A 16,847-nucleotide genomic window follows, 5' to 3' on the forward strand; every position below is an offset into this window, starting at 1 on the left:
ATTTTCTTATAAAAGCCTTTATAATTTATTAGTTTGGATGATTGCCATTCCCGAGAACCTCTTATATTGGAAATAAAAGAATCATCTAAGCATTATTTTGTTGACTGTCTCTTAGACATGTAGCCGTTTGATTGTGGTTCTATTTAATGGCTAGTCTATTCTTTTGGAATGGTCAAACGTCTATTAGATTTTCACTGACAGCCCAAATTAAGCCTTGTTTTAGCCTAGACACATATTCGCTGTCTATTAGAAATTATGTAGTCGTTGAATAGCCGCTTTTTTGATGACTAATGTATTCTTGGGCCGTGGTTAGACGTCTCTTGGATTTTACGTAAAACGACAAAAGAATCTATTTTTAACACATAGGTCAGGGGAGAGCGCGAACGCAGTCCCCCACTATCAGAAATTTTGCAGTCGAGATTCCCACATTTGGGGAATTCGCAAAGGGTCAGCACAACCGGAGTGCAATGGCTGAGCCTCGCCCTGGGTGAACCACCTTCATGATCATGGTGTCTCCCCTGCCAGGTAAGTATGAGCGACACCCTTTGAGGCCAGACGGCCGCATCTTCCTGTGACCGATCACATCAACGGCGCCCCCGAAGGGCGTCCGACTAACATTTCATTACTGTGTGTGACCAGGTGGAAAGCGCACGAAGCCACGTCTGAGACCAAACATTCTTCGAGATCTACCCTATTTTTATTCCGTTTCCAGCCCGGTTGAACCGTGTAGAGTGAAATATGTGAAACAATTTAAATCAAATGGATTTAAATTGCGCATTCAAATATATGGTTTCGTTATTACAAAGTAACTTTACGTGGAATAGAAACAAAGAAATGTACAGAGCAATCAAGAAACAACGAAAGCATAGCAATTTTAGAACGTGGATAAATAAAAACACAGGGCTCAATGACTTACCCGTTGTCGTTGTGAGTTAAACAAGTACAGCTATGCTTCCAGGTCTGTCGACGTTGCTGTGGATTTTCGACAGCTGTAGTATGAAGGGTAGTGAAAAAAGTTTTCAGGTGTTTTTAACATTCCAATCGGCCTCTTTCGCTTTTGTTGCACCTTCAGCTGTGTCGAGGATGTTTAATTCGTCCTCGGATCACCACCACAAACTTGTAAAGAAAATAATTAAATACATTACAAAAACATTTCTTTATCAGCGTGTTCATTTCCACGCAAGCTTTTCGTTAAACCAATAAAGCCAACGAAAACACAGCAATTTAAAGAAACACACGTATTAGAAAAAACACCGTCATTCACGCACAAAAGAAGCAAATTCTTTTTTTGTATTTGACTTATTTGTCCCCGAGAAGGGGAGCGCACCATTCATGGAAACACTGCAATACCATGTTGATGCATGGAGTGGAAGGAGCAAGCTCCGCTTCCATTTCCGAAGGTCAAAAATCCATTTAACATATAGTCTCCGGATAGGAGACGTATCAGACATTAAACTGATAAGAACAGATACTACACTTGATCTTAGCCAAAAGGCCGAGAAGCGATACCGGAATAGACGCAGCCAAAGGGGGAGCCGGCGAAGGCGCTGGCTTTTGGGGTGGAGGCTAGCGGGCATTTAACTCTATACGTTACAGAGGTAGAACGTTGAGCTAGCAGATCAGAAGTTCATGTTTTCTAAACCCATGCAGAAAACACACACAAACTGTTGGGAAAAAGCAGTCATCGCTTAACCAAACAGAAACATGAAGTAAAGCTTCAGTTAATTTGCTTGCAGCTTGCAGATCCAATACGTCGATCGTAAAGGTAATGCCGGTAGATCGCACATACCTTAACTGTGTATGCTGCTCCACGCCTCCACGAGCTTCGGGAAACAGAGCGCAAAATTGTCATTATGGTCTTGGATTAACTGTGAAACATGCTTTGCCTTTCTTCTCAAATGTGTTTTCATAAATCTTACGCTGTCCGCTGCAGCTCAGTCGTCTAACTTCTGAAATTTACCAGGATGCGCATTTTTTCCTTGATGCAGGAACTGATCCACGCTCATGAGAGAGAGAGAGAGAATTTAGAATTTTCAAAAAACCTTTATTACAAATTAAAACATTTTCATAACCTCAAATCAGAAAAAACAAAGGGGAAAAAAAAAAAATATATATATATAGTAACGGAAATAACAAAAAATAAGCCAACATAGGAGCAAAGACGAAATCATCTTCAATAACCAGACACAGAGCTCCTCCATAATACCAAATCAATTCAAAAGAAAGAAGATCATTCATTGCTTTTAAGTATCTAAAACCAATAAGGATTCTAGATTTAACTTATTTTAAAAACTGCTAATATATCATGGCTTCCAGGTCTGTCAACGTTGCTGTGGTTTTTCGACAGCTGTAATATGAAGGGTAGAGTGAAAAAAAATGTTTAAGTGTTTTGAACATCCCAATCTGTTCGTTTACTTAGTATTTTATTCATGTTTTCGAGTTAAAAAATAATTCTTAAATCAAGATACATTTACTTAATAAGCAAAGTGGCTTAGAATTTAAGTCTTGTTTACTGAAATAAATTCTAAAATGTAATAGGTTAAGGCTTAAAACAAGTAAAAATATCTGCCAGTGGGGTAAGAAAAATAAACCTAAATTGAGTTTATTATTGAATTAAGTTGAAACTAGAATTACGTTTATTTTTCTTACCCCGCTGGCAGATATTTTTTACTTGTTTTAAATATAAACCTGTTGATTTTTATAATTTATTTCAATTATTACAAAGTATACGATCTGATTTTTTAATCGCGGTGTTTGTTTTATTCCTCGTTTCTTTTCCGTGCATTTGCTTTATTTATTTATTTTTGCTTGTTGCATTTAAATGCACGTTTGATTTGTTGCCACATTATTCTGTGTTAATGTATTTTTTAACATGTTTATAAACAAAAAGTGCGTTATTATAATTAATTATATGGCTGTGAATTCCCAGCAAACACAAAACGCTTTTATAACAATTTTCTATTACAATACATAATATCTTAAGCCACTTTGCTTACCAAGTAAATGTATCTCCATTTAAGAATTGTCAGATATTCACAAGAAAACAAGACAAAAACAGTAAGTAAGATATTCATTTACTTTTTTCTTTCAAACATGAATTTACAGACGGCTGGAAATTTTAAATAAAATAACTAGACATACCTATTCGGGTCTGCTCCCGTTTGCTGTGATGACGGGGACCTAGTCCAAAGCACATTTTGAGGAATACTTACACATTTTACTTCTTATTTCTTTGGAATTAATTATTATTTATTTTCAATTACAAAGTATGCGATCTGATTTTTTTAATCGCGGTGTTTGTTTTATTCCTCGTTTCTTTTCCATGCATTTGCTTTATTTATTTATTTTCTGCTTGTTGCATTTAAATGCACATTTGATTTGTTGCCACATTATTCTGTGTTAATGTATTTTTTAACATGTTTATCAACAAAAAGTGCGTTATTATAATTAATTATATAGCTGTGAATTATATACAAGAATTCCCAGCAAAAACAAAACGTTTTTATAACAATTTTCTATTACAATACATAATATCTTAAGCCACTTTGCTTACCAAGTAAATGTATCTCCATTTAAGAATTGTCAGATATTCACTAGAAAACAAGACAAAAACAGTAAGTAAGATATTCATTTACTTTTTTCTTTCAAACATGAATTTACAGACGGCTGGGAATTTTTAATAAAATAACTAGACATACCTATTCGGGTCTGCTCCCGTTTGCTGTGATGACGGGAGACTTAGTCCAAAGCACATTTTGAGGAATACTTACACATTTTACTTCTTATTTCTTTGAAATTAATTATTATTTATTTTCAATTACAAAGTATGAGATCTGATTTTTTTAATCGCGGTGTGTGTTTTATTCCTCGTTTCTTTAGCTCACACAACATTCTACCAAAAAACAGCAGATCATTTTCTACTAGATAACTCCATACACTATGGATTAAAAATGTCCCGACTGCGAACCTGATAAAACCCAGGTAAAAAGCAAATACAAATAAACCATTTTGATTTAGCAAAAGTTTACAAATAAATGCACTCCCTGCACACAACAAGCACGTCTAGTTACCATTCATATTTTGCGTGATTTAAGTTTCGTCGCATACATTTTGGAAGGCACACGATAAAAACAAAATAAGGCTTTTAATGTATGCAGACTTCATTCTCCGTTGAGGGCTTATCAATCATAATAAACGCTGTTAACTCTTCTCATTGAATGGTCTAAATCCAATGCTGGTAAAGAAATCAAATGTGCATTTCAACGCAACAAGCAAGCCGTAAAGCAATGGATGCAGGCAAACAAACGAGGAATAGCACATACACCACGATTAGATCATCGGGTCTCATACTTTGGAATTAATAAGAAATAATTATTCAGTCTAAAGAAATAAGAAGTAAAATGTCTAAGTATTTCTCCAAATGTGCAGACTCATTACAATAAACGGGAGCAGACACGAATAGTTATGTATGTCTCGTTATTTTATTTAAAATTGACAGCTGTCTAACATATGATATATTTTGATAATACGAAATGCTAAAAAAATAATATAACACCAATCGACAATATCTGTTATTGTTATTTTTACAAGTAAATTCATGTGTAGGAGAAAACAAAGCAGCTGTCAGTCCATACTATATTGAGTGGCCATCGTAGTGGTGCAACCTGAACGATGTTTTCCTTACTTCCGGTCAAAGGCGCCATTTTGTGAAATAGGCATATAGCACGCGGCCATTGTCTCTGTTCAACAAAACAAGTGTATATATACACATACGCATATTTTTCCTCAATCAATCACCGAATACAAGGTGCAATTCGATGCCAACTGGCCCTTCTCTCTGGTTTCATGTTTGTAAGGAAAATTAAGGGGGAAATTACGATAGCATTTCAGCCAAACATTCATTCGTGCCACGCTGCTTTTCTTTGAACGAAAAAAAAAACCCTCTGCTCCCCCTACACAATTTCTTCTCCTGTTATTTTATGCTTAAAACAAGCAAATAAATCTGCCTACAGGGTAAGAAAAAATTCGTTAACTTTTCCCATAAACACTTAATTCAAGAAAAATTGTCCCACCCCACTGGCCATTTTTTATCCACAATACACATTCGATGTCTGCACGCACCATTGTCTTTGTTCAACGCAAACAATTCTGTTGCGTTTTTCTTTGAACGAAGTGCTCCGCCTAGATAATTTGACCCATATTCACATGGGTTTGTTTCTCGTTTTTTCTTTGAGAACAATCTATATAGCGCTTTCCACAATCGTTTTGGTGTTAGCTTTACGTAAAATAGAAACACAGAAAAGTACTGAGCGATGGAGAAACCACGAAGCGGAACATATTATGACCACGGATTGGCAAACAAACTGGCAACCACGCACAAAAGAAGCAAACTCTGGTTTTAAACTCACCTTATTTGTCCCCGGAAAGCGCCAGAGTCGATGCACGGAGTGGACGGAGCAAGCCTCGCTTCCATAGCCGAAGGTCAAAAATCCATTCAAACGTGTAGTCCCCGGTGTCCACTCGATTTTACCCAAAAAGCCGAGGAGCGATACCGCAATGGCATCCGGAGAAGGCGCTGGCTGTCGGGATGGAGGTTAGCGGGTCAGAGATCCGGCACTGAAGGTCTGCGTTCATTACTCACCGTGTGCATTTCACTCTATACTTGTAAAAAAACCATACAAATACATACAGAAACAGTTATCACTCATACAAAAAGAAACACGAAGGTAAAGCTTCAGTTAATTTGCTCGCTGAATGCTTTTTGCATGCACATACAAAACTGAACAAAACTGATATACTGAACAAAATAGGCCCCAAAATTGAGGAACACCAGTTGTTTAGTTAAACTGATTGAATAGCACTTTGCTTTCTATTTGTTAAATATGAAATGAGACAATAAATTACAAATTACATTTCAATGCCTGCAGCGTGTTCATGTCCACACCACAAATAAAACCGTGTGACCCTTTTTTTTGGTTTAAAGATTGAAAGTTTCGAACCTACGCAACACTCTAAAGACAAATGCTCCTAAATAGTACCAAATAAGGGTTCTTCAGCTTGTAACCATAGCAGAACCCGTTTTTTTGGTACTATATAGAACCTTTTTATACGGTTCTATAAAGAATCTTGCCTTGAAAAATGCTCACCTCAGTGGTGCTATAAAGAACGATTAATTTATCAGCTGTCAGGAGTGACATTTTTGTTATTTATCCACTTTCTAATGTATAGCACTTGATAAGGATTAACAGTTTAAAAACAGAAATGCAAGACATCAGAAAATACATTTATTTTTTACTTTCATAACATGAGAGGTGTCATACAATAACAAATATGTGCTTTAAAATCACATTCCTAAGTTAAAAATATACATAAAAATAGATATATGGATCATTACACAAATCACTACTCAAAGGAAATATGTTAAATAACTGCTTCAATATTAATTAACAATAACGTTTGGCCAAGGCAGTCCTTGTAAATAGACATATAAATAGACAAATAAAATCATGACATATATGCCATAGAGCCTGAGATAGAGAAAAATAATAAGGAATTCTGCTTTTACTACCATCTCAGAAATATTGCCAGAATTGGAGGTTTTGTCTCAAGACAGGACTTAGAGAAACTTGTTCATGCTTTCATCACCAGCAGGGCCGATTATTGCAATGGACAATGGATTAAAAAAGTACTGTTACTTGTTTAAAAACCACTTCATGGCTACAGGCCGAAATACATGACAGATATGCTAATCGAATATGAAACCGATTACTCGGAGCAATAGGATCAGGTCATTTAGAAAAAACAGGGGTTCACTCAAAACAAGGTGCATCAGCATTTAGTTATTATCAGCTTTCAGAAGAGATCAGATGTGCTTCAACAGTAGACACTTTTAAATCTAGATTAAAAACACATCAGTTTAACTTTGCATTTACTGAATGATTTAAAACAGTACGAATAAAACAGTACAAAAGAATAAAACAGTATGAACCTTACCTGTTATAAAGGGAATGAAGCTTACGGTATGGTGCTTACCTGCAGAAATAAATAAAGTACAATAAGAACACACAGAACTTCAATTTTCAAAATTATTTTAACAATAAATGATGATTATTTTACTGGTTTACCTGTTTGCGATTACCACAGAATCCCGTCACCTGGCTGCGGTCTTCATTTGGTGAACGGTTCTTCACTCATAATTGACCTATACAAGAAATAGAGAAGAATAATAAGCAATTCTGCTTTTACATGTAGATGTGTGCCCCAAGAACACAGACACACCGGCTCCAAAAAGTTTAAAAAGTACACATTTCTGTTATTTTAATGTGGCAAATGTGTCAGCTTTAAAAGAAGCATACATTACCTTTTAAAGAGGATGCGCACTGCGTGAAATACCTTTACTCCCAGCATAAGCAAGCAATTTTCAAAATGCTTTTAAAAGTAATGGTGATTATCTTACTTGTTTAACTGTTTGTGATTACCATGGAATCATGTCACCATCATTTTTAAGCTTGTAAAGCAAATAATGAAACATTGACTTAGTAGGAAAAAATATTTTGGAAGTAGCGTGATAAATGATGAAGAAAATATTTTGCAAAGTGATGGTTAGCACACGGTTGATGGTACCTAATAAATTCCATCATATTTTTTTTATTCCTACTATGGAAGTCAATGGTGACTATCTGCTGTGGGTTTACCATCATTCCTCAAAATACCTTCTTTTGTGTTACTCAGAAAAAAAACTAATCCTCGTGTTGTTGTAAGCCTGTATGCATGAGTAAATGATGACAGAATTATCATCATAAATTGAAATATCCCTTTAAACTGTATTCCCCCCCCTTAAACCTAAACTTATTTTCTTACGGCAAGTCATTTAGGTAATCAAGAAAATACTTTACCCGTTGTCTTTGTGAGTTAAACAAATACAGCTACGCTTCCAGGTCTGTCGACGTTGCTGTGGTTTTTCGACAGCTGTATTATGAAGGGTAGCGAATGAATGAATACATTGCAAAAAATCATTTCTTACTTGTTATTTCGAACTGTTTTCACTGTACAAATATCTAGAAAGTCTTAAAATAAGATGCATTTTTTGATGAGCAAAATGCCCTAAGAAAATAAGCCTAGCCTTTAGGGAGAAAAAAACTCAAAATTTAAGCGAATTTGGGCTTAAAACAAGCAAATAAATCTGCCAAAGGGGTAAGAAACAAATCTAGATATAAACACTTAATTCAAGAAAAATTGTCGTAGCCCATTGGCAGATTTGTTGGCTTGTTTAATGTACATGCATGTACAATATTTCAATTTGTCTTGTATTTATTAGCATTTTGTATTGCCCAACGCTGTCTATGTTGTTTAACTGTTGTCATTTTCTTATAAAAGCCTTTATAATTTATTAGTTTGGATGATTGCCATTCCCGAGAACCTCTTATATTGGAAATAAAAGAATCATCTAAGCATTATTTTGTTGACTGTCTCTTAGACATGTAGCCGTTTGATTGTGGTTCTATTTAATGGCTAGTCTATTCTTTTGGAATGGTCAAACGTCTATTAGATTTTCACTGACAGCCCAAATTAAGCCTTGTTTTAGCCTAGACACATATTCGCTGTCTATTAGAAATTATGTAGTCGTTGAATAGCCGCTTTTTTGATGACTAATGTATTCTTGGGCCGTGGTTAGACGTCTCTTGGATTTTACGTAAAACGACAAAAGAATCTATTTTTAACACATAGGTCAGGGGAGAGCGCGAACGCAGTCCCCCACTATCAGAAATTTTGCAGTCGAGATTCCCACATTTGGGGAATTCGCAAAGGGTCAGCACAACCGGAGTGCAATGGCTGAGCCTCGCCCTGGGTGAACCACCTTCATGATCATGGTGTCTCCCCTGCCAGGTAAGTATGAGCGACACCCTTTGAGGCCAGACGGCCGCATCTTCCTGTGACCGATCACATCAACGGCGCCCCCGAAGGCCGTCCGACTAACATTTCATTACTGTGTGTGACCAGGTGGAAAGCGCACGAAGCCACGTCTGAGACCAAACATTCTTCGAGATCTACCCTATTTTTATTCCGTTTCCAGCCCGGTTGAACCGTGTAGAGTGAAATATGTGAAACAATTTAAATCAAATGGATTTAAATTGCGCATTCAAATATATGGTTTCGTTATTACAAAGTAACTTTACGTGGAATAGAAACAAAGAAATGTACAGAGCAATCAAGAAACAACGAAAGCATAGCAATTTTAGAACGTGGATAAATAAAAACACAGGGCTCAATGACTTACCCGTTGTCGTTGTGAGTTAAACAAGTACAGCTATGCTTCCAGGTCTGTCGACGTTGCTGTGGATTTTCGACAGCTGTAGTATGAAGGGTAGTGAAAAAAGTTTTCAGGTGTTTTTAACATTCCAATCGGCCTCTTTCGCTTTTGTTGCACCTTCAGCTGTGTCGAGGATGTTTAATTCGTCCTCGGATCACCACCACAAACTTGTAAAGAAAATAATTAAATACATTACAAAAACATTTCTTTATCAGCGTGTTCATTTCCACGCAAGCTTTTCGTTAAACCAATAAAGCCAACGAAAACACAGCAATTTAAAGAAACACACGTATTAGAAAAAACACCGTCATTCACGCACAAAAGAAGCAAATTCTTTTTTTGTATTTGACTTATTTGTCCCCGAGAAGGGGAGCGCACCATTCATGGAAACACTGCAATACCATGTTGATGCATGGAGTGGAAGGAGCAAGCTCCGCTTCCATTTCCGAAGGTCAAAAATCCATTTAACATATAGTCTCCGGATAGGAGACGTATCAGACATTAAACTGATAAGAACAGATACTACACTTGATCTTAGCCAAAAGGCCGAGAAGCGATACCGGAATAGACGCAGCCAAAGGGGGAGCCGGCGAAGGCGCTGGCTTTTGGGGTGGAGGCTAGCGGGCATTTAACTCTATACGTTACAGAGGTAGAACGTTGAGCTAGCAGATCAGAAGTTCATGTTTTCTAAACCCATGCAGAAAACACACACAAACTGTTGGGAAAAAGCAGTCATCGCTTAACCAAACAGAAACATGAAGTAAAGCTTCAGTTAATTTGCTTGCAGCTTGCAGATCCAATACGTCGATCGTAAAGGTAATGCCGGTAGATCGCACATACCTTAACTGTGTATGCTGCTCCACGCCTCCACGAGCTTCGGGAAACAGAGCGCAAAATTGTCATTATGGTCTTGGATTAACTGTGAAACATGCTTTGCCTTTCTTCTCAAATGTGTTTTCATAAATCTTACGCTGTCCGCTGCAGCTCAGTCGTCTAACTTCTGAAATTTACCAGGATGCGCATTTTTTCCTTGATGCAGGAACTGATCCACGCTCATGAGAGAGAGAGAGAGAATTTAGAATTTTCAAAAAACCTTTATTACAAATTAAAACATTTTCATAACCTCAAATCAGAAAAAACAAAGGGGAAAAAAAAATATATATATATATAGTAACGGAAATAACAAAAAATAAGCCAACATAGGAGCAAAGACGAAATCATCTTCAATAACCAGACACAGAGCTCCTCCATAATACCAAATCAATTCAAAAGAAAGAAGATCATTCATTGCTTTTAAGTATCTAAAACCAATAAGGATTCTAGATTTAACTTATTTTAAAAACTGCTAATATATCATGGCTTCCAGGTCTGTCAACGTTGCTGTGGTTTTTCGACAGCTGTAATATGAAGGGTAGAGTGAAAAAAAATGTTTAAGTGTTTTGAACATCCCAATCTGTTCGTTTACTTAGTATTTTATTCATGTTTTCGAGTTAAAAAATAATTCTTAAATCAAGATACATTTACTTAATAAGCAAAGTGGCTTAGAATTTAAGTCTTGTTTACTGAAATAAATTCTAAAATGTAATAGGTTAAGGCTTAAAACAAGTAAAAATATCTGCCAGTGGGGTAAGAAAAATAAACCTAAATTGAGTTTATTATTGAATTAAGTTGAAACTAGAATTACGTTTATTTTTCTTACCCCGCTGGCAGATATTTTTTACTTGTTTTAAATATAAACCTGTTGATTTTTATAATTTATTTCAATTATTACAAAGTATACGATCTGATTTTTTAATCGCGGTGTTTGTTTTATTCCTCGTTTCTTTTCCGTGCATTTGCTTTATTTATTTATTTTTGCTTGTTGCATTTAAATGCACGTTTGATTTGTTGCCACATTATTCTGTGTTAATGTATTTTTTAACATGTTTATAAACAAAAAGTGCGTTATTATAATTAATTATATGGCTGTGAATTCCCAGCAAACACAAAACGCTTTTATAACAATTTTCTATTACAATACATAATATCTTAAGCCACTTTGCTTACCAAGTAAATGTATCTCCATTTAAGAATTGTCAGATATTCACAAGAAAACAAGACAAAAACAGTAAGTAAGATATTCATTTACTTTTTTCTTTCAAACATGAATTTACAGACGGCTGGAAATTTTAAATAAAATAACTAGACATACCTATTCGGGTCTGCTCCCGTTTGCTGTGATGACGGGGACCTAGTCCAAAGCACATTTTGAGGAATACTTACACATTTTACTTCTTATTTCTTTGGAATTAATTATTATTTATTTTCAATTACAAAGTATGCGATCTGATTTTTTTAATCGCGGTGTTTGTTTTATTCCTCGTTTCTTTTCCATGCATTTGCTTTATTTATTTATTTTCTGCTTGTTGCATTTAAATGCACATTTGATTTGTTGCCACATTATTCTGTGTTAATGTATTTTTTAACATGTTTATCAACAAAAAGTGCGTTATTATAATTAATTATATAGCTGTGAATTATATACAAGAATTCCCAGCAAAAACAAAACGTTTTTATAACAATTTTCTATTACAATACATAATATCTTAAGCCACTTTGCTTACCAAGTAAATGTATCTCCATTTAAGAATTGTCAGATATTCACTAGAAAACAAGACAAAAACAGTAAGTAAGATATTCATTTACTTTTTTCTTTCAAACATGAATTTACAGACGGCTGGGAATTTTTAATAAAATAACTAGACATACCTATTCGGGTCTGCTCCCGTTTGCTGTGATGACGGGAGACTTAGTCCAAAGCACATTTTGAGGAATACTTACACATTTTACTTCTTATTTCTTTGAAATTAATTATTATTTATTTTCAATTACAAAGTATGAGATCTGATTTTTTTAATCGCGGTGTGTGTTTTATTCCTCGTTTCTTTAGCTCACACAACATTCTACCAAAAAACAGCAGATCATTTTCTACTAGATAACTCCATACACTATGGATTAAAAATGTCCCGACTGCGAACCTGATAAAACCCAGGTAAAAAGCAAATACAAATAAACCATTTTGATTTAGCAAAAGTTTACAAATAAATGCACTCCCTGCACACAACAAGCACGTCTAGTTACCATTCATATTTTGCGTGATTTAAGTTTCGTCGCATACATTTTGGAAGGCACACGATAAAAACAAAATAAGGCTTTTAATGTATGCAGACTTCATTCTCCGTTGAGGGCTTATCAATCATAATAAACGCTGTTAACTCTTCTCATTGAATGGTCTAAATCCAATGCTGGTAAAGAAATCAAATGTGCATTTCAACGCAACAAGCAAGCCGTAAAGCAATGGATGCAGGCAAACAAACGAGGAATAGCACATACACCACGATTAGATCATCGGGTCTCATACTTTGGAATTAATAAGAAATAATTATTCAGTCTAAAGAAATAAGAAGTAAAATGTCTAAGTATTTCTCCAAATGTGCAGACTCATTACAATAAACGGGAGCAGACACGAATAGTTATGTATGTCTCGTTATTTTATTTAAAATTGACAGCTGTCTAACATATGATATATTTTGATAATACGAAATGCTAAAAAAATAATATAACACCAATCGACAATATCTGTTATTGTTATTTTTACAAGTAAATTCATGTGTAGGAGAAAACAAAGCAGCTGTCAGTCCATACTATATTGAGTGGCCATCGTAGTGGTGCAACCTGAACGATGTTTTCCTTACTTCCGGTCAAAGGCGCCATTTTGTGAAATAGGCATATAGGTGACGCTGGAGCACGCGGCCATTGTCTCTGTTCAACAAAACAAGTGTATATATACACATACGCATATTTTTCCTCAATCAATCACCGAATACAAGGTGCAATTCGATGCCAACTGGCCCTTCTCTCTGGTTTCATGTTTGTAAGGAAAATTAAGGGGGAAATTACGATAGCATTTCAGCCAAACATTCATTCGTGCCACGCTGCTTTTCTTTGAACGAAAAAAAAAACCCTCTGCTCCCCCTACACAATTTCTTCTCCTGTTATTTTATGCTTAAAACAAGCAAATAAATCTGCCTACAGGGTAAGAAAAAATTCGTTAACTTTTCCCATAAACACTTAATTCAAGAAAAATTGTCCCACCCCACTGGCCATTTTTTATCCACAATACACATTCGATGTCTGCACGCACCATTGTCTTTGTTCAACGCAAACAATTCTGTTGCGTTTTTCTTTGAACGAAGTGCTCCGCCTAGATAATTTGACCCATATTCACATGGGTTTGTTTCTCGTTTTTTCTTTGAGAACAATCTATATAGCGCTTTCCACAATCGTTTTGGTGTTAGCTTTACGTAAAATAGAAACACAGAAAAGTACTGAGCGATGGAGAAACCACGAAGCGGAACATATTATGACCACGGATTGGCAAACAAACTGGCAACCACGCACAAAAGAAGCAAACTCTGGTTTTAAACTCACCTTATTTGTCCCCGGAAAGCGCCAGAGTCGATGCACGGAGTGGACGGAGCAAGCCTCGCTTCCATAGCCGAAGGTCAAAAATCCATTCAAACGTGTAGTCCCCGGTGTCCACTCGATTTTACCCAAAAAGCCGAGGAGCGATACCGCAATGGCATCCGGAGAAGGCGCTGGCTGTCGGGATGGAGGTTAGCGGGTCAGAGATCCGGCACTGAAGGTCTGCGTTCATTACTCACCGTGTGCATTTCACTCTATACTTGTAAAAAAACCATACAAATACATACAGAAACAGTTATCACTCATACAAAAAGAAACACGAAGGTAAAGCTTCAGTTAATTTGCTCGCTGAATGCTTTTTGCATGCACATACAAAACTGAACAAAACTGATATACTGAACAAAATAGGCCCCAAAATTGAGGAACACCAGTTGTTTAGTTAAACTGATTGAATAGCACTTTGCTTTCTATTTGTTAAATATGAAATGAGAGAATAAATTACAAATTACATTTCAATGCCTGCAGCGTGTTCATGTCCACACCACAAATAAAACCGTGTGACCCTTTTTTTTGGTTTAAAGATTGAAAGTTTCGAACCTACGCAACACTCTAAAGACAAATGCTCCTAAATAGTACCAAATAAGGGTTCTTCAGCTTGTAACCATAGCAGAACCCGTTTTTTTGGTACTATATAGAACCTTTTTATACGGTTCTATAAAGAATCTTGCCTTGAAAAATGCTCACCTCAGTGGTGCTATAAAGAACGATTAATTTATCAGCTGTCAGGAGTGACATTTTTGTTATTTATCCACTTTCTAATGTATAGCACTTGATAAGGATTAACAGTTTAAAAACAGAAATGCAAGACATCAGAAAATACATTTATTTTTTACTTTCATAACATGAGAGGTGTCATACAATAACAAATATGTGCTTTAAAATCACATTCCTAAGTTAAAAATATACATAAAAATAGATATATGGATCATTACACAAATCACTACTCAAAGGAAATATGTTAAATAACTGCTTCAATATTAATTAACAATAACGTTTGGCCAAGGCAGTCCTTGTAAATAGACATATAAATAGACAAATAAAATCATGACATATATGCCATAGAGCCTGAGATAGAGAAAAATAATAAGGAATTCTGCTTTTACTACCATCTCAGAAATATTGCCAGAATTGGAGGTTTTGTCTCAAGACAGGACTTAGAGAAACTTGTTCATGCTTTCATCACCAGCAGGGCCGATTATTGCAATGGACAATGGATTAAAAAAGTACTGTTACTTGTTTAAAAACCACTTCATGGCTACAGGCCGAAATACATGACAGATATGCTAATCGAATATGAAACCGATTACTCGGAGCAATAGGATCAGGTCATTTAGAAAAAACAGGGGTTCACTCAAAACAAGGTGCATCAGCATTTAGTTATTATCAGCTTTCAGAAGAGATCAGATGTGCTTCAACAGTAGACACTTTTAAATCTAGATTAAAAACACATCAGTTTAACTTTGCATTTACTGAATGATTTAAAACAGTACGAATAAAACAGTACAAAAGAATAAAACAGTATGAACCTTACCTGTTATAAAGGGAATGAAGCTTACGGTATGGTGCTTACCTGCAGAAATAAATAAAGTACAATAAGAACACACAGAACTTCAATTTTCAAAATTATTTTAACAATAAATGATGATTATTTTACTGGTTTACCTGTTTGCGATTACCACAGAATCCCGTCACCTGGCTGCGGTCTTCATTTGGTGAACGGTTCTTCACTCATAATTGACCTATACAAGAAATAGAGAAGAATAATAAGCAATTCTGCTTTTACATGTAGATGTGTGCCCCAAGAACACAGACACACCGGCTCCAAAAAGTTTAAAAAGTACACATTTCTGTTATTTTAATGTGGCAAATGTGTCAGCTTTAAAAGAAGCATACATTACCTTTTAAAGAGGATGCGCACTGCGTGAAATACCTTTACTCCCAGCATAAGCAAGCAATTTTCAAAATGCTTTTAAAAGTAATGGTGATTATCTTACTTGTTTAACTGTTTGTGATTACCATGGAATCATGTCACCATCATTTTTAAGCTTGTAAAGCAAATAATGAAACATTGACTTAGTAGGAAAAAATATTTTGGAAGTAGCGTGATAAATGATGAAGAAAATATTTTGCAAAGTGATGGTTAGCACACGGTTGATGGTACCTAATAAATTCCATCATATTTTTTTTATTCCTACTATGGAAGTCAATGGTGACTATCTGCTGTGGGTTTACCATCATTCCTCAAAATACCTTCTTTTGTGTTACTCAGAAAAAAAACTAATCCTCGTGTTGTTGTAAGCCTGTATGCATGAGTAAATGATGACAGAATTATCATCATAAATTGAAATATCCCTTTAAACTGTATTCCCCCCCCCTTAAACCTAAACTTATTTTCTTACGGCAAGTCATTTAGGTAATCAAGAAAATACTTTACCCGTTGTCTTTGTGAGTTAAACAAATACAGCTACGCTTCCAGGTCTGTCGACGTTGCTGTGGTTTTTCGACAGCTGTATTATGAAGGGTAGCGAATGAATGAATACATTGCAAAAAATCATTTCTTACTTGTTATTTCGAACTGTTTTCACTGTACAAATATCTAGAAAGTCTTAAAATAAGATGCATTTTTTGATGAGCAAAATGCCCTAAGAAAATAAGCCTAGCCTTTAGGGAGAAAAAACTCAAAATTTAAGCGAATTTGGGCTTAAAACAAGCAAATAAATCTGCCAAAGGGGTAAGAAACAAATCTAGATATAAACACTTAATTCAAGAAAAATTGTCGTAGCCCATTGGCAGATTTGTTGGCTTGTTTAATGTACATGCATGTACAATATTTCAATTTGTCTTGTATTTATTAGCATTTTGTATTGCCCAACGCTGTCTATGTTGTTTAACTGTTGTCATTTTCTTATAAAAGCCTTTATAATTTATTAGTTTGGATGATTGCCATTCCCGAGAACCTCTTATATTGGAAATAAAAGAATCATCTAAGCATTATTTTGTTGACTGTCTCTTA

General features: G+C 35.4%; 4 non-coding genes across 4 annotated transcripts; all 4 read right to left on the reverse strand.

Annotated features, from left to right (window-relative positions):
- Positions 1–368: 368 nt before the first annotated feature.
- On the reverse strand, positions 369–533 carry LOC135765747 (U1 spliceosomal RNA). The gene has a single exon (XR_010541009.1). It is a non-coding gene; the product is annotated as a U1 spliceosomal RNA (small nuclear RNA).
- A 783-nt stretch (positions 534–1,316) lies between these two features.
- LOC135765769 (U2 spliceosomal RNA) lies at positions 1,317–1,507 on the reverse strand. The gene has a single exon (XR_010541031.1). It is a non-coding gene; the product is annotated as a U2 spliceosomal RNA (small nuclear RNA).
- Positions 1,508–8,729: 7,222 nt separating this feature from the next.
- Positions 8,730–8,894, reverse strand: LOC135765748 (U1 spliceosomal RNA). Its single transcript, XR_010541010.1, has one exon. It is a non-coding gene; the product is annotated as a U1 spliceosomal RNA (small nuclear RNA).
- A 783-nt stretch (positions 8,895–9,677) lies between these two features.
- Positions 9,678–9,868, reverse strand: LOC135765770 (U2 spliceosomal RNA). The gene has a single exon (XR_010541032.1). It is a non-coding gene; the product is annotated as a U2 spliceosomal RNA (small nuclear RNA).
- Between the last annotated feature and the right edge of the window lie 6,979 nt (positions 9,869–16,847).

This window comes from Paramisgurnus dabryanus, chromosome 9 (assembly GCF_030506205.2).
Source record: "Paramisgurnus dabryanus chromosome 9, PD_genome_1.1, whole genome shotgun sequence".
In the NCBI taxonomy this organism is placed as follows: Eukaryota; Metazoa; Chordata; class Actinopteri; order Cypriniformes; family Cobitidae; genus Paramisgurnus; species Paramisgurnus dabryanus.